This window comes from Erithacus rubecula, assembly GCF_903797595.1.
Source record: "Erithacus rubecula genome assembly, chromosome: 10".
Taxonomy (NCBI): domain Eukaryota; kingdom Metazoa; phylum Chordata; class Aves; order Passeriformes; family Muscicapidae; genus Erithacus; species Erithacus rubecula.
Window position 1 is genome coordinate 9,280,132 of NC_136662.1, and position 12,445 is coordinate 9,292,576.

Consider the following 12,445-nt stretch of genomic DNA (forward strand, 5'->3'; position numbering starts at 1 on the left):
TAAAACCAATGTTATAAATAGCAATGCAAAATCATGCTGCACACCACAAATGCAATAGCATACCAGTAACACCATCAAATAAATTATACAGTAAAGGAATGACAAGTGCTCACACCAGAAACACATAACCAAAGAGATGGGATCTTGCAAATGCATATTGCAAGATCTACCTCACAATCAACTAGGTGGTACTGAGAGGTAACCAGAGGGATCAGAACTATTTCTCCAGGCTACTTTGAGCAGCAGTGAGCACTCCATGAACATTTGATTTGACAGTCAGATAGATAAATGTCAGGCAATGAATTGCTGTAATCTCGGTAATATGGTTATAAAGAAGCATAGATAACACAAGCAGTATGCTTTTGTTGGCTGTAGCACTAATAAAATACTACTGTGAATAAGCTGGTAAAGACTCAAACCATTAGTTTACAATGTGAGAGTTATAAACCTGCGTCCCTCTTACACAACACTCTGCTTGTGGTTTATTTCAAAGGAACAGTATTCCCACTGAATCAAACATAGCAGACTGATTCAGTATTAATTTACCTGTACTCCAAAATGCCAGTTTAAAAAAAAAAAAGTCTTTTTCAGATCTACACACCTGAAAGGACAATTTTGAGATCATAATTTAAATACCAATTGAACAAGTGGTAAATTCCCGACTCCAGTGAAACCATGATTACAAAGTTTGCTATGTACTGAAACTCCTGTGCAGAACAACACTGTGCTGTGTGCACATGGAATTCCCTGCTGCTTGGAATGCCTTCAATGCAAATTCCCGTGGGAATATTAGCCCTTTTTTTTTAGATCTCTGATTGTGTGCATCCCAAATGGAGCTGGCTGATCTTTCTTTAAAATAATCACGCTAGATTTGTGCCACTGACAGTGGGCCAATTCATTTTATGAAGAAGCCAGGGAACATGACACAGAGTCCAGAGTCCAGAACACTGTAAGGAAGGGGATACCTACTGGGCAGTGAGGTAGTGGGTGAAAATTTTAAAGGGCACATGATGGACACAGGGGAAGACAGCTACTCACATGAGCAAAAGACTGTCTTCTTGAATAAAGAACTGCAAACCTTGTCAGAGTTTCCAGTACTACTTTGTTTCTACTAAAAGCTGTTTAAAAGAAATCAGAATAAGCAGCCCACTTCCTTCTTCCTCACTGACATCAGGACCTCTAACCGCCTTCATGGCCCTTAACAACTTTCTGCTTGCTCTCTGCAGCAACTGAGCCAAAATTATTTTTAATCTGGCAGTTTACATGGCAACTGGAGACGTTAGAAAGCCTAAGGAACCTTCAGCTAAAGCCAACATACATATATAAATAACATGGTAAAATAGGTGGTGTTATTTTCATCAGGGTCTGGTATCCTTGTCAAACTGCTGTGATGTTTCCCGTAGGCAATCGATACACACCTGAGTCTTGGCTTGAGCAGGAGATTTGGCAAACTCTTCACTCAGACACCTCACATGTGCTGGACACAATGATAGTAGCCATTCCTAAATGATTTCAGAGAAAATGTACTTAACAAGTGCTCTCACAGATACAAAGAGCTGAGTTTATAACAGTCTATGTCTTTCATTAAGTAGTCCAAACTGAATCTATGGAACAGTAAACGTGAGTGGGAAGGGAGGGAAAGAAACTTCATTTCTTCCAAGCACTATTTTTCATAGTTCTGAAAAAAAAAAATCACAATTATTTCTGAACATCTCTGACTCCTCTTAGGGGCCAGGTGCCTTCCCAAGCTCTTCCAGTCTTTTTCTTTGTTTCATCCTTGCTTAAACAGGAAAGGTCAAGAATGACCTTCAATGACCTACAAATGACAGAAGAAATTTCTGTAATATCCCACATTTCACCTCCAAATGAAAGTGGCTTTCTCAGTGCACAGTATTAGTGTCATAAGAGGATGTTATCATTGCATACTTTTTATGTATAACTCCAGAGAACTCAACATAAGTTATTTTCAAAATCATTCTAGTCTAAATTTAGTTATAAGGATTTTTAACAGTTATGTGAATTGTATAATAAGGATTAAAGGAAAAGACAGATTTATTTAGTCTTCCTTCAGAACCAGCATGTCTCCTGCCTTATACTGGCATGTCAATATTTACACCTGTTTCCAAGGATCTAAAGTATTGCCACATTTTGTATTTATATAGGAACATTTTGTTTCCTATGCTCAATAAATAGATTCCCTTCTTGAAAATGCACCAATACATCCTACAGTAATATTACAAATTGCCCAAAATAACTCTCAATATAAATATGGTGTTATTTTTCAGAAAAAAATGATATTAAAAAATTGTAAACCAACTAAAATTTACATAGTATATTTTGCACTCCCAAGGAATCTTAACTGTCTTCTTCATAAACACTCAACTCTCTGATATGTGAGCAAACAACATTTTTCTAGGGAAAAAAAGATATGAAAATTATCCCTTCCAACATATTACAAAAATTCAACTCCTTATTGCCTTTAATTTCTTGTCTTTGCTCATGTTTTCCTGCCTGATTTAAACCCTGCCAAAATTCGTGTAAAAAATAAGCAACTCTATAAATAACAAAATGGTTCACACCCCAAAAGTCCTGGATAGATGATGTCACTGGGAGCCTTACATGAGAATTAATGAGCAAAAAAATGGGTTTGCCTTGACTTAACATAAGAGTAGAAAGGGAGTGATCAAATGGATTATTTCTACCAAACCTTTTGTGTCCCAGTGGAGATGAGGGTGAACAAGACTGTGCAGAGCTGATGGGTGCAAGGCACTTACGTGCTGTCAGGAGAAACACCTGACATGAACAGCACATACAAGAGCAGTGACATATGAACATTGCATCACGTTATCTCATGCATTGTGCAAGCTAACAAGTGGTATTGTCCCTATGTGCTTTTAAGGTGAGTGCCTGGGTGTGGCTGCAAACATATGCAATACTTCATATAAGCCACAGTGACTACCATTTGTTAGTGATTTACTAGACACTAAATTCAGATTTAAGTAAACCTAAACATGTTAATGGAATGGAAGAAATGATAGCAGAGGGATCCTGCAACCAAGATATGCAGTCCACAAGAAAACTGGAGCCATAATACTAACAATGAAAATTCACTATTTTCCCAGTCACAGAGAAGATAAATGGTCTCACTTACATGTATCACCTACTGGTGATGAAAAATACTCTTTGACTGTAATTTTGTATTTATAGATCCAGAATACTTCAAATACCACTGAAATCTGTTTACAGGCTATTTCTAAGTTCCAGTGGCCTAGAGATTTCTGTGCTTAGTGGGGTTAAGGCAGTGCACATCTATGGATGTATGGTCCACTTGTGAGTGAGCAGCTGGGATCCAGACATGTAAATTCAGCTTTAGAGTTTCTGCCAATCCATCAGTACTGCTCAAAACCAGCACAGATACAGGATAAAAAACTGGATTGTATCTACTCCCTTTGCTGATGTACATCCAGTCACTGAAGAATTTTGGCTGCTTAGGCTAACTGAATTTTGGTCAATTTGGGGAATACATCATTGCATGTCTGTAATGGATACCCATGAGACCTACACCACTGTGTGACCAAAAAAGGCATGGATCTGTTATTAATAAACACAGAGCTGCGGCCTCTAAAAGTTTCTTTCAATCTCTCAGGTCAAGAGGGAGAGGTCCTTACTAGTGGACATTCCTTTGGAATTCAAAATCGACTTTAAACACTTCCTATTCACTCCTTCAAAAGTGTGACCAGAGGAAGCAGATTACTTATCTTTATGCCAATCCATACAGGTTGTTCCTAGGTAAGAGAATGTGACTGTAAATTTGGGTAGTCCCAGGTTCACCATTTACAGATGCCAAAAAGCTGTCATCCTAGAAAGAGGCATACTCTTTATGGGAAGACAGGTTGTCTAATTTTGCCTAACTACGTGTGCACAACTACTGGAGAACAGAAAGGAAGCAGAGCAAAGAGGGAAGGTATGAAGGGCTCCTGTGGTTTCCAATAATATAGGATTCCTAAGGAATAGCTAGTTAATAATATGTTTTCCAGGACATGATCAACAAGGCATTTGATATTGTACAGGTTTCCAGCAACAAACAGTAACACTTCCACTGCATTTTTCCTGTTTGTCTCTGAACATGTCTTGCAAACAGTAATGAAGTAATCCCCTCAGCTCCCTGTGAGGCAGGGAAGTATTACTGTTTATACCTTATTCTGCAGATGAGGAAACCAAGTCATGGAGGGATTAAGTGACTCGGCCAAGGTCATATAGAAAGTCTGCTGCCACTCATTGTATGCGTCAGTCCTTGTCAGCACTCAGTGACACTCCCTGAAAAGTTCACTCAACCCCTTTCTCTGCGTAGGCCAGCATCTTTAAGATTTCATAAGTATCATCTTCCACCCTAACCTTGACTGGAAGAAGAAGCTTCATCAGTCCAGGTCAGTCAGCCTGAGCATGATCCCCAGCTTTCTTCCTTTTTGATTAGGACTCTTGATTATCTACAGGATTCTACTTTGCTTTCATCTCTGCCAGAAATGTCTCCTAAGGGACTCCTCTAATTTAAACCTAAGCAGGGCAGGATAATACCCAGACAATAAATACATGCAGTAACTATTTTCAAAGATTCACATGTATTTCTCTCAGGACACAAACCTTCCTATTTCTACTCCTGCATTTAAAGCCTTGCACCATCCTTTCCTACAGACACCCACACATATACAGAGAGCATAATCCCTCCTGTATAGACAGTGTTACACTATAGATGGGACTATCTAAGTATATATAGCAAAAAATAGCAAGAACGATATAAAAAAACCCAACAAAACAACACGTATCCTAAAGTATTTCATTTTTACAGTAACTTTCCAAACAAAATCTCTGATGTATTTTATTTGTAAGCACTAGTGTCATGAAACTCACATCTTATTTCCTTGTGTTTGTGTATCAGAACAGTTAGTGGACTTAATTGGAGTTTCTTTAGGTGTGAGAAACTTAAATGAACCTCATGTGTGACCCATACAGTGAACACTTCTTTTTGCTCAGTTTAAACAGAAATACTGAGATTCAGCCACAGACAAATCAAAAAGCCCAGTGACAAATCAACACATTTAAGGCATAATAGCAGAGCAGCCAGAACCATTTCTTCTGTGCTTCTCAGCATGTTTCTGGTGCTGTATCAAACTTCTGAGGTCCTTCTTCCCTCTCTCATCTTCTTCAAATTGAGATCTTGGATTCTTGCATTCTAATGTATTTCTACTTAGAACCAATCCTATGCCAAAAATAGCACAGTTCTTCCATTATATCTCTAGAAAAGTAGCAGAGATGTTCTTGGTACTTTTATTTATTCAATAATTGAGCCTTTCAGTTAATTAATTTACAGTGCTGTTCCAAAACCAGGAGTGCCTGTCATTTGAGGAAAAAAAGAATAATTTTGAAACTGAAAAAATAGGCAGGAGAGCTGAAAGAGTTGCCATCTCTTCCTTGCTCTGTCACAAATTTCCTGTATGACTCTAACAAGTCATTAATTTCTATATGCCTCATCTAGAAAATGAGATAATGACATTTAACTATTTCATTGGGAGGCTTAATGGTTGTGAAATTTGCTGAGCTTCTTGGATGGAAAGAAGCTGCTGTCAGAGTCAACAGTAATGGCATGATTATGTTTGTTGGGAAGGTTGTAGGAGAGTCACTTTGTAACAATATGACAATTCTGCATTACACAGACAAGATTGGCCAAGCAAGTGAGTCAGTTAGTGAGAAATGTGTGTTTTCCTTCATTTGTGGTATCTGTGCATACTGTCTGGATCCCAAAATCAAGATGAATTTTTCATGCTCTGTAAGTCTGTGGAAAGAGATAGTATCTTTAGAAAACAAAACATCCTTTCTCTACTGTTAGAATCTAACTGCAAACACCTATGAAAGCCTATGAAAGATTTAGAAAAATTCCTATGGGCTTTGAAATCTGCTGTGGATAAGGACAACCCACCATGTGACAGATCAGTTATGGACAGTAGCACATATATTGATTCTTTGTTGATTTTCCCTCTGTTTTTCTAGAAAGCAAAGGGACTTGAACTAATGTATCTGGCATTCACATACTCTTTGATGGGAATGAATATGTGGAGTCTGAACATATTTGTAAAAAAAATAGCTAATTCATACAGTCAGTGGAAACCACAGCATCTTAGGATCTCTAAATACCCCCACATAACCTTCTTGGAATATTCCTGTGGATGTAGGTATCTAACTCAGCAGTTCTAATTTCCCAAAGCTTCACCTCTCCCCAGTGTCCCAGCATCTCTCTTCTTCTCATCTATATTTGCTGGGATTTGGATTTTTTTGGGGGGGGGTTATATTCCTTTAACTGAGAAGATGATGGGATATCAAATATGCTTCTTGGATATCAAAATTACTTTTTGCCATGAAAAATATGGTGACTATTTCCTACAACCTTAAACAATTAATGCTGACAAAATCATTGGTAACATATTTTTGGGCAACAACTTGAAACTAATGTTTCTGCTTCCACCATAGCAATCCTCATTTCATTTATGATAAGGGATTATACTGTCATCTTACCTCACTGTGATATTTTAATGTTGGTAAAACATCAATAGCCATGTGTTGTTTTTTCCTTCAAATTGAAATGTTGGCTGAAGGAAATATATCTGTTTATATACAGTGTTTGTAAATAGTCAATACCTCACTAATGAAAAATCTTGATATCTACAGCAAGTGCCTTGAGTACAGGAAATAACAAAGAAACTTAATCAAGCATTCCCTTTCACCAAATACATATTACCAAACACCAAGGAAGAACAGCAGTATCATATAATTGAGAACATAGTATGTGAGAGATATAGAAAACTACTCTTGTATCGTTGTCTACAGAAGATATTCTAAAAGGTGCTAAAAGCATGGTTTTCACAGGATTATAGGTATGTATTACAATCATAGCAGAAATAAAGTCTTCCAGTCATAGTGGCACTACAAACTGTAGCACTGGTCCATTGAACTTAGAATGCTTTAGAAATCCAACTGAATTTTCTCTAGGAAACATTATCTGTGTTCAAGAGAGCAACAGTTCAGAAAAAAAATATGAGATCTTGGAACGATTGTGATGTTCACATATTGTCAAACACAGGGCAGCTAGCTAGATAAAGAGCATTTAGGATTTCAGAAGGCCATTTTGCAATGGTGTACTGACACCTGCCCACAGCAACACAGCCAAATAAGGATCTTTTCTCACCTGTCACATTTCATGGTGCCATATTTTAAAGATCAGGACATTCCACAACATCACACTGGTTCCTATTGAACTACTGTATCATTGGAAAGTGAATAATTCTGAGTAGAGTCAAAAGGTGTAATTTAAATAAATTTGTAGCTAGTTGTACTTTTCAGTTCTATCACCAAAGGAGCTGATTCACATTAATAAAAGCAAAACAGAAGGCAAATTATGATATATATGTGCCCAGAGCTATTACAGTGAGTGAGCACGTTAAAATATTCATTCTGCAACTAGTATATTAGTAAACATACATGATCTAATTAGTCAAAATCCCTAAAGGAACAAAAAATTACCATCTACTACAGCGAATTTTAAAAACTCAATCATAAATGGGTTGAAATACAAATGTGTAGCACATATCTAAATTCAGTGTTTCTGCTTGGCAGTGTCTGAATAATGCCAACTCTGTTAGTATCAGTCCTTTCATTCAATGACAAATCGTTAACTATTATATTAAGATTAGAAATTACATGCAGGAGTACCTGAACAGACTGCTCCCTTTCTCTTACTGTTTTCCTGGTTCTGTGCTCAGTAAACCCTTTGCAACAAGAATAATCTCAATACATATTTCTACTAAGATGTTCAATTCAGACTCTTGAAAGACAAATGATAGAAGATATGAAGACTGAATAAAACCTCTGAAAACTTTCAGGTTAATTTACTTTAAATTTTAAAACAAGAAGATTCACCTGTTTTGCAGATAGCTGAGAAACAGATGAACAGGAGCAAGACCTATACTACACCTAATCCTAATCATCCACTAAACTAAGATTTTCTAGCACGTTTTTTTACTCTGGAATCTCTAGTTTTAAAGTTACATCAGGGCATCTAAGTTCTGAATACCTGCTTTCAGCAAAAGGAATGCAGTCACTACTCTAAGTGATCAGTCTAAGCTGATCTCGCTGAAAGGTCTGGACAGGTCTACACTTGCTTAGAACAACACAGAGATTTATAGCTGAGAATGAGCCCTACTTTTAACTGACAAGGCAGTGACTGCCAGCAGGACCTAACACTCAGTGGAGAAAAATGTGAGCTTGGCATGACTAAGGTAGGCATTAGAAGATCTACAGCTGGGAGTGGATGAACTGGAATGGGCAAGGTCGAGATTATTAAAATTTGGCCTATTTCTTCTAATGAAATGCTTACAGAAGGATTGTAGAGGGACAAACTACCATACAGTTGATATGTAAAAACCAGCAGAAGCAAACCACTCTTCAAAAAAAGTGTTAGGAAGAAGGTTTATGTAAATTTCATGCAAGTTAGGAACCAAAAAATACAAAAATGGGGGAGGCATTTAAAAGATTGAAGGAAGAAATTACAGTTTACTTATTTTCTCCCTGAATCTTGCTTTTGAAATCTGTTTGTCTAGATGAATGGAGAAAGATACAATACTCTGTATCAAGCCCAGCCAGCTCATTCTCAAACTCCCCAGGTGATTATCTTTCCATCTAATTTGAACTGTGTGAAATCATAAAGGACATACCATACCATGCAGCTACAGAAACTACCATATCAAGATTGCAGAGCTCTTACATTGGACAAGCTCTTGTGCCTTGCTAAGAAGGCAGAAGCATACAAACATTGAAACGAGAAAAATGAAAGAGGAGAAAAGGAGCCAACAAAGTCAAGTATTAGACTGGACTGGATTGAGTTCCCAAAGCAAGAGCTACAAACAATATTCAATTTCCACCTTAACATTGTCAAAGCTTCAAGTCTGAGTGACCCTAAAGTAGCTCTAAAGGACTGAGAATACTACCTTCATATGCAGCAATTTCCCCATCAGCTCTTTGTAAGAGCAATTAGAGGTCTTTGAAAGTCAGAAGCTTTCTATTTCCTCCCCACATAAATCCCCATGCAGAGAGTTACAAGAGCAAGTCAGAGATGACCAACAAAATGATCAGTGCCCTAGCTAGCCTCTGAATTAAATTTGCCCTTTTTTCCTATCTCAGTATTAAATGTTTAATGGGCAACAACAGCAAGTTTGTAATTTCAGAACATAAAAATTAACTTCCATTATAATTCATGTTTTTAATATATGATGTTAGTAAGTAGGGAGTAGAGAAATTAATTGTTTATTATTCATAAATATAATAAACCTCAAATGTAATGTTTAGGTGCTTAGCCTTAAGGTACCTGAAGTTTCATACATTTTTGGACCAAAACCTAATGATTCTCACAGCTTTGGCATAGGATGTCAGCCAAGCTGCTGCTATTGACCTGCAATGACACTTGTGGAAATTACAAACTGAAATTCCTGCAAGCAGTTGAGAGAGAGACATTTCACACCATAAAACAACAATGCATTAGAACTGCTCATGTATTCTAAAAATGTGTATAATAATAAATTAGAAGAGTGCATTCCACTTATTGCTAGAACAGGAGAAGTGTGTTCCAATGCCTTCAAGACACAAACTTCTAGGTGTGTTCAGTTTAGTCAGACCCTTTTGACCATTGTCTCGTATATCAGAAACCTTGTGAAATTGTTTCTTTAATTTTTGCAATACAAGACTGAGAAACACAGGTTGCAGCATTACTAAACTAGACACCTCTCACTATGGTGGATAAATTTATTACTGCATCATAGGAGCAGGTTTAATCCACATGGTCCTACAGAAACAGAGGTCCACTAAGGCCCTGAATTTCTGTCTAAACAAACACACACATGGTGGATAACTGAGACAACCAGGATAAAAGGAAAAAAATGGGAGATTCTGAAAATTGTACCTGTTACACCTCAGTCTCCAGTATCTAACAAACACAAAAACCCAGAAACTAAAATGGAAAGTGTAGCATTAGTGGTACTCTGATTTCAACCCAGTCACAGCTACTTATTTTGAGAGAAAATATAGAAAGAGGAGGGAGGGTTTTGTGAGGGAGCCAAAGGAGTGCTTCATGTTTCATCATATCCTGTTTTCAACAGTTTCATTTGACTTACCCTACAATTAATTTTTGGAACAGATCTTGCAGCACCCTAAGGATATCTGCTCTTTCCTGGCTTTGTGCTGCAGAATCTCACACTGAACTGATGATAATTCTAAGCCATAAACTATTTTCAAGTTCATCAACAGTCTGTAAAGCAAATAATTCGCTGCATTCCAAAGTTGTAGATGACGCATTGGTCTTTACTTGGAATGTTGGGGAGTTTGTAACACATCTCAGCAACCTGATCTACTTCCTACTTGATCAACTATAACTTACTGATATTATTTTGTAGCTTAGAAGGAGAAAAAATTGAATTTTTCAATAATTGTTTACTTGACATGCAGAAATCCAGTGGATCATACAAAACTGAAATGCTAATGAAGAATAAAAATTAAAAGCATAGCATACACCATACGAGGACCTAATGTAATTTTCATTTACAAGGCTAAAACTATCTGTGGAGCATGTTCAGTGTATTGAAAAGACTAGAAGAAAATTAATAAGTACAGAATCAGCTATTTCTTAGACTATTTTTCCAAACAAAAATGTTTATTAATAAAAGTATTTAATAATAAAAGGTTGAATTTAATGTTAGAGAAAATGGAAAAAGTATCATTATCTGAGCTGAAGTTTAAAGTAGCTTTTTGTTTTGCTTTGTTTTGGTTTTTTTGTTTTTGTTTTTGTTTTTGTTTTGTGGTATTGGATAAAAAGAGGTTCCTAAAAATGAAGCTTTGGAACCAGTGGCAGCAATGTCACTTATAGTACCTGAGAATAATGGTAATTATATTCTCCACTTGCAAGCATAGCAAAATTATACTGAGTGTTATGAAAATAGGAGGGTGTCTGCTTCAATCTATTTGCTAATCTAGATGAAGGACCCTTCTTTGCTCAGAAATGGTGTGACAGGAGAGGTGTGGATACACAAAGAAAACTATTTATTTATATGGCTTGGGAAACATGAAGTTAGGTGTGCCAGGCTTGAGCAACACCTATTATCATTTCTGCAGATAGCTTACTGCACTGAAATCAGTCTTGTGATAATTATTTCAGGACTTGATTAGGTGGCATTGCATCAGAACTCCATCTTCTACTTTATATCCAAATCATTTTCACAGTTCCAAAAGAAGATTCATCCCAAAGCACTTGACACTAGTAGGCTGAGAGAAAATGTACTTTCAGAAAATGATAAGGAAGAACACAAATGGCTCAGGAAGAGGCAGCTGACACTGATCAGCGACACTGCTCATGGTGGGCTTACTCTTTAATAATAACACATGAGAGATTTGTAACTAGAAATAAAAATAACTGTTTTGTCTCCATTTATTCATCTTTTTTTTCCAAGCATCAGAAAAAAAAAAACTTGCTTGGGAGGCTCAGCTAGCTAATTTATATAAACAAAGATTTCTCAATGACTTGGAACAAGAACCATTTCTTGGATGTGAGCTACCTGCATGTATTAGGCATAAGCACTGTGTAGTACAGCTAAATTTACTGCTGCTGATGGTCAATAACTTCCTTGTATCTTAATTTGGTGAGCTACTTCTAGACTATCCAAAAGAACATTATTCTGCAAGAAATCATATACTCACATTAACTTGACATGTTTTCAAAACTGATTCATAAAATGGGTTTTCAGGAATTAAAATTTCTATCTACTCTTCAACAAGCTTTCATAAGCCAAACATAATTATACAAACTTTTTTTTTTTTACAGTAATTACTACTAGGTTACTTCTAGAACTTTTGATGCTTAAAACTATGTATAAGACTAAAAAATGTGGCTTAGCATTTTTAAGGACAACAACTTAAGTGATCTAGTCTACAAAAAAGAAATTTTATCATACAGATAAAGCAGTTGCAACCACTGAGAAAGGAATAACTGAAAAAATGCTTTTATTATGGCCTCCTTTCTCAGAGAATAATCTGATTCTCACCACAATAACTATGACTTCTTTGAAAAAATATAGAAACAAAATAACAATTACAACACATTAGTTCTTGAAAGACAGCATCCAGAAAAGGTCTGCTCCCCCATTACAGATTTTGGAAAAAATACTGCCATTGTTACCTGGTTACTTCTGATAAACTACTTGTGCTAGCTTCATTGTTGGTTAAAAAATAAAATCAACCTGTAGAATATTTAGCCTTATAGATCAAGAAGATTGGTAAAGGTGTACCTACTCTACTCCACTAAGCAACAGTATCTTAAGCTTATTTAAATAAGAATTTAGTAAAGAGTAATTTA